This window comes from Herpailurus yagouaroundi, unplaced genomic scaffold (assembly GCF_014898765.1).
Source record: "Herpailurus yagouaroundi ecotype Mexico unplaced genomic scaffold, PumYag 162, whole genome shotgun sequence".
NCBI lineage: Eukaryota > Metazoa > Chordata > Mammalia > Carnivora > Felidae > Herpailurus > Herpailurus yagouaroundi.
This window is the reverse complement of record NW_024412403.1, coordinates 43,307,030-43,327,222: the sequence shown is the minus strand read 5'-3', so window position 1 is coordinate 43,327,222 and position 20,193 is coordinate 43,307,030. Positions and strand designations below refer to the sequence as shown.

Here is a 20,193-nt window from a genome sequence, read left to right as displayed (position 1 = left end):
TAGCAAAACAATGACATAATGAGATTTAGAGTTTAGAAAGATCTTCTTTAGGGCCACCTGGGTGGCTCAGTCGGTGGAGCATCCGACTTTGGTTCAGGTCATGATCTCATGGTTCATGAGTTCAGGCCCCACGTCGGGCTCTGTGCTGACAGCTTACAGCCTGAGCCTGCTTTAGATTCTGTGTCTCCCTCTCTCTCTGCCCCTCCCCTGCTCTCACTCTGCCTCTCTCTCTCAAAAATAAATAAACATTTAAAAAATTAAAAGAAAAAGAAAGATCCTCTTGAATGTACTGTGGCAGCTGAATGGAGAGAAGTGAGAATGATGTCAAGGAGAGCACTGGTCCCAATGGGAAATGTTGGGTGTCTGAACCAATGTAGGAGTACTGGAGATACATGTCAATAGATACATTTGAAATCCTGGAAAGAAAACATGAGGGAGTAAAGAGTAAATAAGTAAAATTCTGACTTTGGCAATTTGTGGATGGAAGTGGAAAGCACAAACCAGGTTGTGGAGAGCAGCAGGAACCAGCACAAGTTAGAGGAACCAGGACTTTCCAGGGAGGTGACGGGAGCTACCAAAGAGTTTACAAAGAAAGAGAGACAATCAATCTGTGTTTAGAAAGAAGTGTGAGGCCGAACTGGAGGAGGGTCAAAGTAGATTAAAAGAGCCAGAGAAGAGGTGGTGGCCCAGACAGCTGGGTGGAATGGAGGAGTGTCAGTGGGAGAACTGACAAGGACTGAAGGCTAGATATAAAGAGTGAGAGCAAGGAGAGAGAACGGCACTCTAGTCTCTTGTTTGGGGACTTTTTCTTTCTTTTTTTTTTTTTTTGGAGTTTTGTGCATGTTGTTCAACAAATTTAGGCCAGAAAAAATTTGTAATTTAAATCTCTTCTATATACTTTATTCATGTATCCCAGAGGAAATGGACACAAATGCTTGATGGGAAATGTTTGTCTGTGGCTTCTTTATAAAATCTTCAGCTATCTTCTCCTCTTTACATTAGGATTGTATCTAAAGAGATCATCACCAAGAGACTCTTCTTTTGCATGTTGATTCCGCACCTTATTTCCTGCCTTAACAATTCTTCCAATTCTATATTCTTCCAAGTATGATGAGCTATTAGATCTGATCCTCCAATGATGTGTGAATGTTTTCCTACTCCAGGAAATGTGACCGTTTTGAAATCCTTGAAATTCTTTAGTTGACCATAATCACTGTTTACACTGGATGCATTTCTGGAGGTAAAGTTACTAATCACCAGTGATCTAAATTCAGTCAGTAACACCTTCCTTGGAAGCATACCACCATCATCCTGAAGTCTATCTTTGATAGATAGTTCTTCTTCAGTGGACCATAGTGAATCTTTCTTGAGCTTATGTTTCTACCCAATTTCATTTTCATGAGATATTCTGTTACCTTCTGGTATTGCTTCATCAGTCAAGGTGCCATTTGTTTCTATATCCAATCTTGGCCTTTTTCTAATATTGACATCTTCCTCTTGTTTTTGAACTTTCACTCCAATTTCTAACTCTGATTTTGTGTTCTTGAATAACTGTTCCAAGATTTCATCTTCTATGGGTAAATCATCAATTTCTTTTCTTTTTTTCTGATCTTAGTTTTTCTGTAGAAAGAGATTTATTGGCAGAATTTTTCACAGTGCATTTTAAATCTGTATCTGGAAGTAAGTAATCTGGTTTCTTTTTCACAGTTTCTGTGAAGCTAGAAGACACAGTAGGGGTAGCAGGCGACAGGGAAGATGGTAAGTTTACTCTTCAAAGTTCGTGCATGCTGTGTTTGAGATCATTTGAATCCTAAAGTAAAGATGTGTAAAGAGAAGCCATCAATTTAGCTAGCATTTTGTCTCATGCTGCATGGTGCCTGACCAACAGTAAGTGCTCAGTAATTCATTTGTGAATAAATAAACAAAAATGTTCAGAAAAGAGATCTAGACTTGAATCTAGAAAAGGGAATTAATGTATACCCAGGAGAATTTATGCTGTGGGAGTGCATTAAATCAGTCCTGCTCAGAGTATGGACTGTAGACAATGCTGTTCCTCAAACAGTCATGTGTCCTTGAGATAAAAAACAAACAAACAAAAGTATATTAAAAATAAGCATTTAGAAACTTTTATAGAAATTTAACAGAGTGATTTTATGTCTGTTTTATCTATAAAAATTTGGACTCACATTTTATATGTTTTTGTTTTCTTTTTTATTTCATTTTGTATACACACACACACACACACACACATATTTACTTTTACAAAAATTCTGGTGTGTAATAGATTGGATATGTTACAAACAAACACAGAAACACACAAATAAAAATCTTGATCTATTACCACAGGTAGCTTAAGCACTGACTTAGACCATCTGGGGAAGATGTTAATGGCAGCTGTTTGACCCATCTTATCTGTTTTCTAAACCCAATTTGATTCCTTCCCTGGAATCTCAGGGATTTAGTAGTTAACAAAATGTCTTTTGTGCATTTTCTATGCTTATGCAATTTGGCTCCCAAATTGTTCCAGAAGCATGGATAAGAGGCACTTCTTTCCCTTGCCTGAGTCCTGTAGAAAATAGGCAAAATTCTAAGATAGCTCCTTGGCGTTATGCCGGGTATCATCCCTCTCCTTTGACTGTAGGCAGGACCTATGACTTGCCTGTAGCCAAAAAACAAAGAACAAGAACAACAACAAAATGAAAACAAAAACAAAAAAAACATGGTAAGAGTGATTGGCTACCACTCTCTTGTTTAACATAGATGGTCAGATAGGCAGCAGATCTCCTATCAATTTTGATCTCACAACAGCACTGAAGAAGCAAGCCACCCTTGGTTTTAAAACTACATACCTCTTCTCCACAAACAAAAAAAAAAAAAAAAAAAAAAAAAAAAAAAAGGAAAATAATTCTACCAACAACTTGTGGGAGCTTAGAAATGGATCATTTCCCAGTTGAGACTTCACATGAGACCTCATTCTCAGCTAGTATCTTTACTGTAGTCTCATAAGACCCTAAGCAGAGGACCTAGCTAAGCCATGCTTAGAATCCTGACCAAGAGAAAATACGACATAATAAATGTATTTTAAGCTGCTAAATGTGTGGTAAGTTATTATATAGCATAGAAAACTAATACGGCTAGATGATAATTGTGTGGATTCAGGTGAAGAGAAACTTGGATAAATGGGGAACTGGCAGTACTATTTCTATCACTCAAGACATGATGAAAAGAGCAAAAAATTATGGGGGAAACAAAAATTATTTTAGAGCGAACACTAAAACTAATAGAATATCTAAATACTGAGGATTGGAACTTAGAAGAGATACGAGTTTGTTGTCAGGTATTTCAGAGACTCATTATGAAATGAAACATCATGTAACAGAAGAACATATAGAAGCTGGAAAGAAGAGCCATGGGGGAGCCAGAAGAGTCATGAAAAGGTCTTAGGAATGAGGAAAAAAATCATGACAAAGAGATTAAAAATCCAGTACTTAAAGAGATGTCAAAAAAACTATAAAAAAGTCATTATATTTCTTAAGAAAATGGAAAATGGTCCCTGGGCTCTGTTGAGAGAGTAGCTTCACTGGACTATGGAGCTTCAAAATAAATATTTTAAGGAAATGGAGAGGGGATAGATAATGCAAACTTGGAGATGCTGAATATAGATAAATAGAACAGCTTCGGAAATTAAAGGAAGATGTTTAACGAAAGTTGAGTGATGCAGAGTGTAGGGTTAAGGAATGTATATTTCAACATGGTCGAAGTAAGAGAAGAAAAGATTAATGATGCTGGAGGGAGAGGTGATTAAGCCATGGCACCTGGGACTCAAGTGGAAGCATTAACTCTAAAGAAAAGCTCTTCTTATGCTCAACTGTAAAAAAAAAAAAAAAAAAAAAAAAGGCTCCCATAGTCTCTAACTTCTTGATAAAGAAGGGAAGCTGTCCACTTCAAAATGAGATGGAGGGATGGGACCCTGAATTGAAAGTGAGCGAAGGTTTGGAATAGCTCTTGTGCAGTCTGTGTTAGAGGATCAACAAGAGATTAATGAAAGGATTAAGAAGCAATTAAAGTCAGGCAGCGTGAATTGGTTGTAGGCCAAGTCTGCAGAGTTTTGCTTGAAATCTGTCACTGATGCTGGGTAACAGCTAGTAGAGAAGCTGGATTGATGGCGGATCGGTGGCTCATAGAAAGCACAGCATACATCACTAAGGAGGAGACGTGCATACACTACTCTATTTGAAAAGGACAGCCAGAAGATTGGAGATTTTAACAACAGATGGTGAGTGTACTTTCAGCCAGCTATGACATTGGTAAAGTTTAAAATTCAACCACTAGAAAACAGAAAATACCCTAAAGCATTTTAATCACAGCCTATATTAGCATCGTCCCTAGGTCAGGCTAACTTCCTTAGACCAATCTTTTTTTTTTTTTATTCCCCAATTCCTTGTATATTAAAATATTATAAACAGAAGCAGCATGGCCTACTAGGAATGTGTATGTAGAGCTTAGCATCTTGATTCTCTAACTTAACTAGTTGCATTGGGAAAGCTATTTCATCTCTCTGCCCTTAGGTTCCTTATCGTAAGTAGAGATAATTAACTCAGTGCAGACGTAATAACTAAATGAGAGATAATTTACTTACTGGTATCGTGGTATGTATAACGGATACTTAAATAATGCTATTTAGTTGTTTTAGAGGCAGTGTAATTCCATACATTATTTTCATTTTCTAGAACAAGCCAGTAAAAAATACTGAGAAGAACAGAAACCACAGAAAAGTAGAAAAGAAAGGTAAATGTGATCACAAATCTATCATCCAAGCATTAAAGCTTTTAGCAGTGTTCAGTACCAAATATAACTTTGGTTTCAAGACTATAAAGTTGAACCCTTACATTTCACAGATGAGAAAACTGAGGCCCAAAGAATACCCTGGGCTCTTCTAAGAGCACAAACCTTATTAGCTATACAGAGTGGGGCTGGAATGAGGCCTATCTCTGGCACATTTCCACTCATCGTGATGGGAGAGGTAAAATATCGCACTGTCAACAACCAACACCTATTGGGTCCACACATACTCGGGGCACTCAACACTCTGGGTATATAATCGTTATTTCTTAAAATTTGACACCTATTAAGAAACCAATTGAAAGTGTCCATGTAGATCAGCAAAAAGACAATCCTTCCACATAAAATAGGGGGAAAAACCCCCCACCTATACCTATGCCTACAGTATAAACTGTACAAAATTCTTTCTTCCAGTATCATAGTTTGCAAAAAGTCTATTTTTGTAAGAGAAAGACATCAATTTTTCAACTATCCTCGATTCCGAGGAAAGCATAATGGCTATACGTCATCCGTTCTGTAAGCTCTTAAAACTACCGAGGGCTCTTGTGTGTCTTATCCACAAGCTAGTCCATGGACTCCGCACTTAGCCTGCAATATGGTAAGATTCAAACTAGTTTTTGTAAGTGACCAGGACAAAGAAACAAGGAGATACAATACATCGATCTCAAAATGACATTTCCTGGAGGTTCATGGTTGAGTTTAACTTGCAGATGGTAATTCAGCAAAGAAATAACTATAGTATATCCTCTTGTAATGATTTAATTAAAAAAATTTTTTTTAATGTTTATCCATCTTTGGTGGGGGGTGGGGCAGAGAGAGACGTAGACACAATCAAAAGCAGGCTCCAGGCTCCGAGTTGTCAGCAGGAAACCCAACACGGGGCTCAAACCCATCAATTGTGAGATGATGACCTGACCCAAAGTCAGATGCTTAACCAAATGAGCCACACAGACACCCTTATCCTCTTGCAATGATTTAGACATTAGTCTCCAAAATCTTGTTTACATAATTTTAAAAAAGTATTTGTAAAAATAACACTTCTGTCTGCTTCTTTAAAAACAGAAGTATTATTAATTGGACAGCGTAACAAGTATTACCCAGGCCACCAGCCCAGGGGTATCCCTCCAGCTCAAAGTACGTTTATGGCATGTGAAACTGTGTCTGTGATGAATGCAAACTGCAAACTTTGGTCAATGTAAGAGAATTTTCATTGGGTTTATTAAACATTTATTATCTGCCTACTATGTCTATTATTTAGATGACTGAACATACAAAGCTAAGCAAGTCTCAAGGTCCTGCCATCTAGACTTCTATGATCTTCTGAGGGAGGCAGATACCTAGACAGAAAATGTCTATATGTTAAATTAGGGATCTAATGAGGGCTCTATTTGGAGCACAGAAGCGAAGGGGGGCAGGGAGGGGGTGGTACTTAGCCTCACCTTTGGTTCAGGATTCCTGAAGAAGGTGACTAATGTACTGGACAGGATGATTAAGGAGTTAGCAAGGTGGTGAAAGATGACAAAGACATCCAGACATGAACAAAGACCTAAGGCATGAACCAGTATGGTATGTTCTGAGAACTATAAACTGTTAGATATTGCTAAATAATAAAGCTCAAAACAAATCATAGGAAGAGACAAAGATTAAGAAGTACTTAACACTAGTTATTGGAGAGACTCATGTACTACAATGAGTAGCCAAAGAGCTTGTGCTTGATGCTGTAACTCACCAAGAGCTAATCATAGCAAGGGAGTATGGTAGAAACTTCACTCTGGGCAGTGTGGGGAGTGAACTGAAAAGGGACTGGATGAGAAGGGCAGGAACAGCTAGAAGAATCCAGATACGGTATGGTGAGGATCTGGTGCAGGGCAATGATAACTGTGTGTGGAAGGAGTTAACAGAGGAAGGGTGATTGAAGAGAGAAGTTGGAGGGACCTGGGATGTGTCAGAGGAGGAGAGGGAAGAGTCTAGAATGATACCATGGTTTCTGGCATGAGTGTCTTGATGCTATGACGTGTGGTTACAAAGACAGAAAGAGCAGGGTTAGAAAAAAGAAAATGAGCTTGGTTTGGGACATGCTGGAAGTAAGGTATCTGTGAAACCTGGCATATAGAGGTGATATGAGATTGATGCTCTGGGGTTTCTTTTGATGGCCATCTTCCTCCTGATCTGGTAACTTGTGGTAACTCTTCCTGGCTACCCTCCCCAGGAAGAACTAACCCAGAAAATCCAAGCACAAGCATATTCTCGTGGCACTTGGGATACATCCCTCTTAGGAAGCCTATTCTAACGTGGATAGAAAGCTGGACTGTTGTTAGGGACAACGAGAAGCCAATAGGACTATGTTGCAGATAAAAACCGTGGTGCCTCACAGGACCACTACCAAACCCAACCAATTACTTCTCTGTCTCCCTATCTTTCCCTTTCAACTGACCATGTGGGACAGCTCCAGGCACCAAGTAAATAGCTTGGCTTACCATACCTCTATACCCCCAGTCCCAGTTTGTCTTGTGTCCTCTTCTGTTGTTCTATCTCCCTACCTCATGGAAGAACCCCTCCCAATGAAATCGCATCACTCAAGACCACTTCATGTCCATTCAGCATCTCCCAGAAACCTACCTTTCCCTCTCCCCGCACTTCATGCCAGACACCTAGCTTTCCCACTACTTAGATCAGTCAGCTCATTTGGTCTTGTGTTGACTCACAACTTGAAGGGTTCCACATGTGAATATCTAAGGCAGACTTAATTTTTTTCTTCCCATCTTACAGCCCTTGCACTTGTAAATTCAAAGACTTTTAATTTGTGGCAGTGTGACAGGCTGGACCTGAATGTGAATCCCAACCCAATCACCTAGATGAGCAAGTCACATAAGCTTACTGTCTGAGTTTCTGTATCTGTAAAATGGAGGTAAAAATAGTTTCTTTTCAAGATTGTTGTGCAAATTAAATGAGGAGGCATGATGACCAACGTGGCACACGGTAGGTAGGCAGTGAACACAGCTGCCCTCCCTGGCTTCTCTTATCAATTCCGTCTCTCATCTCTTCGTCCCAGTGCATCATTTTGCTTTGCGTGTTTTCAGATTTTCCTGATTTGTGTTTCCCTCAACCAGTGCTCTAGCTTCTTTTCCCTCCCATTTGTAACTTCCTCTCTGGTTTCACACTCCCAGTGCAGAGATGGAATAGAGCTGTGGAGAAAAGCCCAGCCTGTACAACCTATACAGTTATGATGTCATGGTTTTCGTCTCATACCTCTAATTTCTCTTAAAAATAAAGACTCCATGGGGCACCCGGGTGGCTCAGTCAGTTGAGCGTCCAATTTCAGTTCAGGTCATGACCTCACAGTTCGTGGGTTCGAGCCCTGCATCGGGCTCTCTACTTTCAGCGCAGAGCCAGCTATGGATCCTCTCTCTCTGTCTCTCTCTCTCTCTGCCCCTCTCCCACTAGTGCTCTCTCTTTCTCTCTCTCAAAAATAAATAATCATTAAAAAAATAATAAAGTCTCCAGAGCAAGACATGTCTTCTCGGTTTATTTCTATAGATAGGTAGCCATCAGCCCATCAACTTTTCTAAATCATCACTGATGTGTATCTCAGTCGATTAAAAGTAAGTGAGCCTTTTTCTCCACCAATTTTCTTGGATGCTCTTCTTGTTCTCGTAGTAAAAACCAGAGGTACTCTGCTTATTAGTACCTGTGTTTCTCACCCTGGTGTCCTGAGATGCCATCTCTGTAACCAGAGGTTGCAGAATCTTTTCTGCATTCATTAATACATAGCCTGTGGCTATACAGCTCACTCCACAAATTAAATTACATGGATTCATAAGATCTCAGGTCTCATAAGTTGTTTGCTGTTTCTTTAGCCATGCTTGAAATGAAAGGAGATATTTTGTACGCTGTTTAATTAAAGCATGAAGGAAGTGCAGTCTCCCCCATCAGCAAGCTCTCTTTCTGCAAATTCAAACTATTCGGTCTGAATACATACACTTTCAGCTTCAATTAACAGAAACTTGACTAGAAGCGGCTTAAAACTCTATCTCATATTTTAAGAGTCCAGAGGTAGCACTCGTTTGCGGTTAATTCTGTGACTCAGCCTTGTCATTAAGGACCCAGGTGCTTGACATCGCTTTCATCTGCCATCTCCAGCATGTCAGCGATCCACCCCTCATGGTTGTAAATGGTTGTAGCAGGCCTAGGCAGCATTTGCAAAGAAGACCATGTTTAGCAAGGAACAGAGGCTTCCCTCCGGTGCATTTCTTTTGATTAAGGAGGATACCTTTCCCAGAAGCACCACAGCAGGTTTTCCTCAGGTCCCATTCTCTAAGATTAAACCCCACTCGTGGAGAGCAATCACTGGCAAGGGGTGTGGGGAACCATGCATACCTTAGACTTACCCTGATCGCCTCCTGGGGTAGGTCAGGAGCCCATTAATGCATAAACACAAAGCTCTGTGAAGGCACCTGCACAAAACTCAGTCTGTATCAGCACAACAAAAAAGAGAGGGGCACCTGGATGGCTCAGTCAGTTAAGCATCTGGCTCTTGATTTTGGCTCAGATCATGATCTCGAGGTCATGAGATTGGGCCCCACGTTGGGCTCCATGCTGAGTGTGGAGCCTGCTGAAGATTGTCTCCCTCTCCATTTGCCTCTCTCTTTCTCTCCCTGAAAAAAAAGGAAAGGGGCGCCTAGGTGACTCAGTCAGTTAAGTGTTTGACTTCAGCTCAGGTCATGATCTCTTGGTCCGTGGGTTCGTGTCCTGTGTCGGGCTCTGTGCTGACAGCTCAGAGCCTGGAGCCTGCTTCAGATTCTGTGTCTCCCTCTCTCTCTGCCTCTCCCCCACTCATTCTGTCTCTTTCCATGTCTTAAAAATGAATAAATAAAAAAAAAAAAAAACAGAGAAAGAAAAGGAGAGAAATAGCTGTTACGGTTACAACCAACAGTGTCCTGCCACAGTGAGAGCAAATATTGGTAAGTACAATGCTCTGCAGAAGACTGCAGAGCGGACAGGGCTGAGATTGGGGCACCTGGGGCACCAAATTTAGGGACGCATTCACTCTGTACACTTGGGGGGCCCTGAGAATAAACACCTTCTCAAATTTTGTGTCCTACAAACATTGCTGGCTTTACCCTAGTCCTAGCCCTGGCTACAGATATGGTATAATAAGTTCAGTAAATGCGTTTATTTCATTTTAAAATGTGTTAGGAAACCTATTTTGCCTATAAATATCTCAATTGATTCCTAAAATTCTTTCTCTTTCTTTCTTGCTTTCTTCTTTCTTTCTTTCTTTCTTTCTTTCTTTCTTTCTCTCTTCTTTCTTTCTTTCTTTCTTTCTTTCTTTCTTTCTTTCTTTCTATTTATTTAGAGAAAGAGGAGGGGAAGGCAGAGGTAGTGGGGGAAAGAGAATCTTAGGCAGGCTCTATGCCCAGTGCAGAGCATGAGGCAGGGCTCAGTCTCAGGACGTGAGCTGAAATCAGCAGTGGACACTTAACCAACTGAGCCACCCAGGCACCCGATTCCTAAAATTCTATCACTAGCAGTTTATTCCTTTTTTCAAAGCCTTGCCTTCTCTCTGTGATATATCCTACATTCAAATGCCCCTAAAGATGAGTTTATTATACTGTCATGCTCCTTCCTTGTCACAGAAGAGATACCCTTTGGAATCAAACCAGTGAGTTATTTCCACAAGATATCTGTGTTACATTTGGGGTGCTTGAGCCAACTTGTCTAGGATCTCAGTGGGAGAATGTAACACTGAGGAATGGTGGGCGAAGGTTGGGAAGAAATGTTGTACTTCAGCAGAGTGCCTTTGGAGCACAGTGGCATCTCCTTAAGCTTTGAAGACAGCGTGCTGGAAAGGGATGGAGTTGGAGGGCAAAGGGAACGGTGCTGTCAGCAGTTGGCTTTTGCTTCACAACAACGTATCATGCAATACGGAGGCTTGAAACAGCAAACATTTATTATTGCTCTGGAATCCATGCATTGGCTGCGAGAGCCTGTAGATTTGGGACGTATTTAACTGGTATCTCTTCTCGTCACTTGCGGGATTTGGAAAGGAGCTGCAAGGCGTAGAAGGGTCATGTTGTTATGAGCCACGTGTCTTCAGTCACCAAGCCAGTGAGCCCTGACTTTCTCATGTAGGGTTTCTAGGTTTCAAGAACAGAGGAGCAAACCCGTAAGTGCAAGTGCTCTTCATGACCCTGCTGTGTCATTTTGCTCATGTCCCATCGGCCAAAGCATACCATACAGTCGAGCTAAGAAGTGGTGTGGGAGGCAGGGTATCAATAGTATTAATAGTATAGGGGCGCCTGGGTGGCTGAGTCGGTTGGGCGTCCGACTTCGGCTCAGGTCATGATCTCACAGCTCGTGAGTTCAAGCCCCACGTCGGGCTCTGTGCTGATGGCTCAGAGCCTGGAGCCTGCTTCAGATTCTGTGTCTCCCTCTCCCTCTGCCCCTCCCCTGCTTGTGCTCTGTCTCTGTCTCTCAAAAATGAATAAATGTAAAATTAAAATTTAAAAAAAAGTATTAATAGTATAGATAGAAGGGGTGTGAGTGAGTGTATGTGTGCGTGTATGGCCATTTTGGAAATGTAATGCAGGAAGAGTTCTTGTTGGGAGCATATGTAAGGTACCTACTAAGGGACTCCACATATGATTGGGAAGCTTGCTCAGCAGATGAACTAGAGAAAAGCCTGTTACATAAAGAATGTGTCCTTCAGAGTCACTGTTTCAAAGGGACACAGAACAAAGCTGCCACCATAGGAAGTACTGGCAGTATCTAGCCAAGTACTCTGCAGGGGAGGACACTGCCAAGTAGACCTTGTTTTCTCCATGACTCTCCACTGTGGGGGTGGAGGAATCAATTTACTTGAATCAAAACCACCTTTGCTCTATACTTCTCTGCTCATAAAGCAACCTCCCTGTGCTTTAACTTCTTATGCATTTGGCCTATAGAGGGAACAATACAGTAAAGACAGTAGGAAGACTCGGTCTCCTTCGTATTTATACTTCTTACTGAAAACTAATACGTTAGCATTCTTGTTAATATACTTCACTATGTTATGAGATTTTAACAGGACTTAAGGCTTCATTTCCAACATAAATCACAAATCTTTTCAGATCACATTGTGACACGAAATATTGTTTGCAAAATATCATGTGTGTTCATCCCTTCTTCACTAAATCTTGTTGAGTTAAAAACAAGCATACCATAAACAATAAACAACCATTACCATAGCACAATTCATTTGTAATTTTACAACTGCATTTTAACATAATTTGTGTCATTATAAACAATCACTGCCAAGTGCATTTTATTTTATGCTTTTAAAAAGCTTTTCTGAGATGAGATCCTTGGGCTTCGTGATATCGCAAAAGGAAAAGGGGCTTTAAGAGGTTAATTACTCATGATGAATTACCATGAGCCAGCCTCACCTAGTCTAAGGAAATCTAAAGTACTGACAAGTGTTATTGGACTTGCAAAGCCAAAAAGCAGATCCTAAACCAAGCCAAATCATCGACGATACGATACTCTTTGTACCATACTATCTATATTCTACCATACTGAACGGTGAACTAGAAATGCTAAGGATGATCATTAAAGTGAGCATGTTGGACTGGACAATCTTTAAAGGCCACTCGGATCTAACATTCTAGAATTTTATAACTCTATGTCCTACCTCAAGCCCTGGACACAGTCACTTCGTAATTAAATGGAGAAACCTAATTCAGTCTTCCAGCGTGAGACTGTAAACTACCACTCACAGGGGCGCTGACAGTTTGTCCTGCTTGTGAGCTAAGCATATCTTCTACATTTTTGCTGATTGAAAAAAGTCAAGAGAAGAATATTTTGTGACGGTTCGTATTATATGAAATTCAGATTTAATGCCAATAAATGATGCTTTGCTATAATGCCACCACGTCTATTCGTTTACATACTGTCTATGGCTGCTTTTGTGCTGCTTTGGAACAGCTGAGGAGACACAGCAGAGACCAAATAGTTTGCAGAGCCTAAAATATTTAGTATCTGGCCCTTTACTAAAAAAAGACTGTAGACCCCTGCCCTGGAGGAAGAAAATTGAGTTTATGATCCTCTGCTTCTTCATTCCCTTTAATGTCTCATCCTTTCACTAAATGTTCCTTCCCAGAGTCACCAGACCTAAAATAACTTGCTCTCTTCTCTACCAGTGCAGAGAGGTTTTTGTGTGTGTTCCACTTCGCAAGTAGCATGTCAGGCAAATCATGCATATAATTCACATTTTAAATGAGTTAATTATTTAAGTGCTCAATCTTTTAGTCAGTCTATCAACTAGCATTACAAGGAGGAAATGAATAAACATGAGGGCACTTCATACTCCTCCCCCCATCATTCATTAGAAACATTTCAGAGACTCATTAGTCAGGAGCTTAAGCAGCCTTTATAGTAGCCTGATAAGATGCCAGACATTACTCTCCAAACTACATGAGTATCACCTAAATGGAGGGAGTGAGATTCCTATCAGCTCAGTAGAAATTAACTGTGACTCAGCCTCTCACTGCCTTTCTCCAGCTCTTCAGGAACATCTAATTCCATCTCTGTGATTTATTTAAATTGCTGGAAAAGATGGTTAAGCGAAGAAAGCACTTGGATGCATAAAATGATGTGTCACTTGCATACCATGGAGTGCTTTCTGTTCTATTGTCAGGAAATGAGAAAGAGTAAGAAAAAATGGGCAGTCTTTAAAAGGATTTTAAATCAGAACACTGCATGCCCCAACTCTCTCATGATTCCTAACAGCCCGTTGTGTACTTTCTCCCTTTTATGGCGTTAAGGTGGCAAAAGTATTCTCGTCCTTTAAATTTACTTTCCAAAACATGTTGTCACTTTTCCACCGCCACACAGGCACTGCCTCTTGAGTAACTTGCCTGGAAAGGCACACGGTTTCCACGTCTTATTCTCCTCTGTCTGGTGGTTCTCCCTCTATCCTCACCATGCATGTATTGTAGCAGTACTGTGGGCAGTGACCTTAAGAAAAAGTCCCTTGGGTCCTAAAGCGTTTGATGGCATTTTATGATAATTAGTTTGTATGGTTTCATGCAGTTTTTCTGGTCACATCTGGTTGTTGTGCTTATTGGGGGGCTTATTAAAAAGAGCCCTGTTTTTCAATAAAGGAGAAATTACTTGGGAGGGGGTAATGAGAAAGGGGTTTGTACTTTCATTTTTTAATAAAATGCCAAGGCCTGGCGAATTAAACAAAATAAGTGCCTTTCGAATGCTTATAGTTTTCGCACTTACTCTTAATGTTACGAATCCCTTGAGTTCAGCCCATGTGCCCGGTGCCAGTGCGGCATCTGTTAGCAAAGGCAGAACAGATTAATTTGTAGACTCCTGATAGCTGCTTCAAGTTCCAAGGATTGAAAATGTACGCGGTGGGGGGAAATGTTTATTTTGGCAGGGAGGGGCAAGGACAGAGGACTGGGGCCAATATGAACAGAAAAGCATAATGGAGCCTTGTGCTGCCGCTTAAATTAAAGTCTGCCTACCTCCTACGAAATGGTAGCACTTGGCAGGAAGTACTTCCACTGCAAGATAATGAGCTCTCTCATTAAAAAGTAATAGTTTGTAAAGTAAAATTTCAAAGCATAATTAATGAGCTCACGAAAAGTGCCAAGAAAACAGTAGCTTACGTGTCAGCACTGAGAGTTACATAAGTTCAAAATGGCAAAGGATATTTGCTGGCAAGGTTTGAGGGCTTACCAAAATCCTCAAATAATTTTTTTTTTCTTTTATAAGAGTATTTGGCTACATCTTTTACAACCTTTTGTTGATTATGTTCCCCTTGAATGTATACTCCAGTCCATTAATAATTAAAGCTCTTTTAAAACCATGTAGATGGTCATGTATAAAGCTATCAAAATGTTCTGCTGTGAGAGCCAATCACTGTATGCCTTAGAGCAGAATGATGTAATTTTCCAATTCAAAACTTTGAACACATGGCCACTCAGTGGGAGAGAGTATTCAAAATCGGGACTGTTCCAGAAGATCCAGAATGTTTGGCTAACCATAATGAAAAGTTAAATATAAAACTGCAAATGACTTTATTCTTAGATGCTATAGTAAACCAGGGTAGCTACTGTGTTTGCCTGTTTAACACGAATGCACACTTTCCCTTTTTTCTGTTGACAAATACTACCCAGTCCCCCACCTCCTGCCAAAAGAATAACCAAAGATTGGCATGGGAGCACACAACCCCATTGTGATCTCCAGGATTCATTCACTGGTGGTAAGTGACTAACCAAAACCCAACGGAGTCCTCTCCCGAGACTGCAATATGGACACTGGGGAAAAGAGTTGGTGCTCACTCCCATCTTCGAAGGTGCTAAGCTGGTTTCTTACAGGCCTGAAGTTTCCAGCAAAAGAAAGCTGAAAAGCAACAGGAGGGATTGAGACTAACACACCGAGACAGAAAGAGCTAAACAGTAGAGAGAAAGAGATTCTGAAAATATCCCTACATGCTGGATCTGGCCGTAGCTGGCGCCATTTCCTTTTCTTTTCCCCCAGGTGGTGAATCAATAAAATCCACTGTTTTGCTTAGCTAGTCTGAGTGGAGTTTCTGCCCCTTATAACTTAAAAAGATCTGGCAATCTGTTAATAGGCAAGATAATCTCTCATAAAAAGTGCAAGGTCTAGCTATAATGGGAAAGTTATTGAAACTGTATTTAATCAATTCCACAGCAACTATATACCAGGGAATGATGTAATTTGCCCTTTCCTAGTTAAAATAGAGAGGATATTGAGCAGGAAGAAATGGAAGATTAATGATAGCAATTTTCAGAATAGAAATACCATAGAATAGTGTTAAATATATAGACCACCTTAGATATTCCACAGAATTCATATAAGAAACGGAGTTTGAAACTATAAAACAGACAATAATTGGTATAATAATTTTGTTGGGTTTTTAGAACATGGAGGCTTTTGTAACCTTCCACTGTTTACTGTCTATGTGCTCCGTAGATATTCCTCCATATTGATTAAAAGAAAAATCCTCTAAAATGTCCCCGTCAACATAGGATATATGAGAAAACTGAGGATATTTACGTAAAAGCACGGCAATAACCTAGGGCTGGGTGGTGAAAACTTAAAGAAAAAAAAAAACTTCTAAAGTAATGATTTGAAGGTTGTGCAGTCTTAAAATTTGTTATATATACATGTTGACAGCACGTGAACTTCCTCAGCAGCATAGACCATAACTGAGCCTAGTTAGCAAGACAAATTAGTCAAAAAGAGGAAGCTGCCAGATGGTGCACATTGTTAATAACGCCCATCTGTGAATTATGAAGCTGATTTGCGGGTGCATTTGGTGCTTCTTTTCTTGGACAGCAAAGTTGCTAGTAACAGCTTTGTAGAGGTGCCTGGGTGCTCTAGTGGCTTCACAGGTAACTTTAATTTATTCTCAGCCTGAGATTTTTAAGGAAAAGTTGCTTCTTCTAGCCAAACAGGACCAAAGGAGCAAATTGTGTTACCAATACTGGCAGGTCAATGGTGAATTGCTCCCCTCTTTCAAAAACTAGGATATTGATAAAAAGAAAAAGACTTTAGGGCATTAAACTATAACCTGGATGAAACAGATATGCAAAGTAACCTAAAGAAGCCAGTCCTCCAGAGAAAGAAGTTTGGGCCCAGCCAGGAAACAAGGAAGAAAAGGTATAGGTTTCTCGGTCGGGACAGAGCCTAACTTTGGCAATGCGCCAAAAGAGAGAGCCTTCAACATTTCAACAGATTTCAAGGACAACTAGTCTCATTAGAAAGGATGGGTGGGGGTGGCATATGGCAGTTATAGGCAACAGATTTTGAGTCTCCAGGTGGATACATAGATGTTTCAGACTATCTTACGCTGATGGCATTAGACAGCTTGATTCTTCTAATACCTTACTCTGATTCCATACTCACCAAGCAAACTTCAGACTCCAAGGCTGGTCAGTCTATATTGCAAAATTTTCTAACTATTGGAACCTCCAGTATCTCTATGCATGTGATAGTAACTTCAAATTTAATCAACAAAGTGGCTGATTGCTGTGTCTTTCCATGTATTAAGTTAAACATTATCAATTTGTTACTATTTGCCTATTGTTTTGATCTTCAAAACAGTAACTTGGCTATATGAAGAAAATGAATTAATAATACAGACTTCCAAGGTTTTTGTCCACATGCCACATAATTCATTTTACAAGCTAATAAAGACATTGGTATTCCAATGGTATTCCAATGTCTACTTCAGAATAATTTGCCTTTTGGTTAAGATAAGAACGTGAAACTCACAAAGAATCAAGGCAAGTCAGAAATGAAAGGGACCAGATACGCAAGAGTCCAGTTGCCTAATTTCACAAAAGAGTTAACTGAAGCACAGACTGGTTAAGCAACTTGTTTGAAGGTGCAGAGGCTATTAGAGTCAGAAGTAGGACTGGAGTCTAGCTTCCAGTAAAATCATCTCTCTACCATAGTATGTTAATATACTATGTAAAAGAAACACAGCTAAGGGTGGAAAAAAATTAACTAAATAAGGGAGACCAAAGTCTTGTTCCAGCTCTGCCCTCAAACTCTGTTTATGCTTTTATTATCATAAGCATCATAAGTACTGTAAAAGGCATTACACTATAAAATATATGTAATATTCTAGTCATAATTTTAAATATCTTTATTATAGAAAATTTAAAAAAGCACAAACCTACGCAAAATAATGAGTATTATCTATAATTCCACCCACACAGAAAAATCAATATTAACATCTGGCATGTATCTTTCCAGAATTTTTTCTAGGCATATATTTATGTGTCTTACTCTCTCCCCAACATGCAAACAGTGCCCAGCAAAGAGAAGACAGAATCACATGGATTAAGAAAACAGACTGAGGGGCGGCTGGGTGGCTGAGTCGATTAAGCATCCGACTTCTTCTGCTCAGGTCATGATCTCACATTTTATGAGTTTGAGCCCTCCATTGGCCTCTGTGTTGACAGCTTGGAGCCTGGAGCCTGCTTTGGATTCTGTGTCTCCCTCTCTCTCTCTGCCCCTCCCTGCTCATGCTCTGTATCTCTCTCCTTCAAAAATAAATAAACACTAAAAAAGGGGGGAAAAAAGAAAAAAAAAAAGAAAACAGACTCAGAGCAAAACTGCAGTCTGCTTTTATTGACAATGTGACCTTAGGTAATTAATTAATTAGAATCTTTTCCATTCGTGAGGTCAAAATAGTCCTTGTTCATAACAATGTTTGGAAGATTCAATGTCATTAATATTTGGAAATGCTTAGAATAGGGCCTGGAATATAGTAAGTGCTCTATAAATGTTTATAAAATAAATAGGTATTCAATAAATATTTATGGAATAAATGAATATATACACATGTACATAATGAAAAACTGCAATACTGAATATACAACTTATACCCTGCTTATTTCACTGAATACTATATTGTTACCATTGCCTATTTTAATGAAAGAAATCCTATTTCATCAGATTTTCACTTCCTACTGAGGCATTCTTATTAGTTTACATACTGTTATTTCTCTCCAGATATCTGCACAGCTACCAGCATCACCAAGTCTTTGGACATCCTGCCTCCTCAATGAGACCTACCCTTGTCAGTCTGCAGCCACCCATCCCAACATCGGCTGCTTTCTCTGCTTTTCGGTTGCCCCATAGCATTGGTTCCCTTCTACCATTATATAAATATTATATAAATATTATTATATAAATATTTGTTTACTGTATTTATATTTACTTTTACCTTCCCTGTTGGACCATAAACTCCTTGAGAGCAGGAAACTATTTTGCTCATTGATACAGCCCAAGCACCTACAAAATATCTGTAACAGAGCAGGTGTTCAGTAAATATTTGCTAAGTTGAAAAGATCCCACACTTTTTTCTTTTTTACTATTATAATGTTGTGATGAGTATTCTTTTTTTTTTTTTTAATGTTTATTTTTGAGAGAGAAAGAGCATGAGCATGAGCGGAGGAGGGGCAGAGAGAGGCAGGACAAAGGATCCAAAGCAAGCTGACAGCACAGAGCCCGATGCAGGGCTCGAACCCATGAACCATGAGATCGTGACTTGAGCTGAAATCAGACACTCAACCAACTGAGCCACCCTGGCGCCCTGAGCATTTCTGTATACAAAGTTTTCTCACAACATCCATTAATATCTTTCATACTCTGGAAGTGAAATTGTTAGATCAAATGACACGAGCATCTTTAAAGTTCCTACTCTTTATTGCCAAACAGTTTTCTAGTTCTTTTCCAGGGAAGATAAATTTACTAATATTGTTGTGTGTGTGTGTGTGTGTGTGTGTGTGTGTGTGTGTGTGTGTGTATGTGTGTAGCAGGAGAAATAATAGCAACTAGTCCTCCTCCAGGCTTCTGCTGCTCTGCCCACCACTAAGCAGTGAGGATTTGCCAATCTGATTGGTCTAAATCCTGGACATTGATTGGGCAAAACATGAGACAACTTTATATTAAGAGATGATGCATCTATGTATACATTCTCTCACAAGTAGTTTTCTACATTTGAGCACCTTTAATAACCAAAAATACACACCTCCTAAAGCAGCTACTTATCTCCTTAATTCTTTTGATTCAGCCTATTTTCTTCTATGCATAGGCTCAGGTCCATAATTTGAAAACTTAATTAAAAATATGAAACTTAAGGGGCGCCTGGGTGGCGCAGTCGATTAAGCGTCCGACTTCAGCCAGGTCACGATCTCGCGGTCCGTGAGTTCGAGCCCCGCGTCAGGCTCTGAGCTGATGGCTCGGAGCCTGGAGCCTGTTTCCGATTCTGTGTCTCCCTCTCTCTCTGCCCCTCCCCCGTTCATGCTCTGTCTCTCTCTGTCCCAAAAATAAATAAAAAACGTTGAAAAAAAAATTTAAAAAAAATATGAAACTTAAGGAACATAGCTCAACATAATAAAGGCCATACATGAAAAACCCACAACTAATATCCTAAATGGGAAAAAACTTAGACCTTTCCTCCATGGTCAGGAACAAGACAGGATGTCCACTCTCATCACTGTTATTTAACATATAATGAAAGTTACAGCCACATCAATCAGACATAACAAAGAAATAAAAGGCATCCCAATTGGCAAGTAAAATGTAAAACTTTCACTATTTGCAGATGACATATATTATAGAAAACCCAAAAAATTCCACCAAAAAAACCGTTAGAACTGATAAATGCAGTAAAGTCGCAGGATACAATATCAATGTACAGAAATATGTTACATTTCTATACACCAATAATAAAGCAGCAGAAAACAAAATTAAGGAATCAATACCACTTATAATTAGACCAAAAACAATAAGATACCTAGAAATAAACCTATCAAAGCA

General features: G+C 39.8%; 1 long non-coding RNA gene across 1 annotated transcript; it reads left to right on the top strand.

Moving 5' to 3' along the window:
* The first annotated feature begins 4,104 nt into the window (after positions 1-4,104).
* LOC121036130 (uncharacterized) lies at positions 4,105-18,666 on the top strand. The gene is made up of 4 exons (XR_005793253.1): positions 4,105-4,276; positions 4,731-4,788; positions 15,009-15,094; positions 18,382-18,666. It is a non-coding gene; the product is annotated as an uncharacterized LOC121036130 (long non-coding RNA).
* Positions 18,667-20,193: the final 1,527 nt, after the last annotated feature.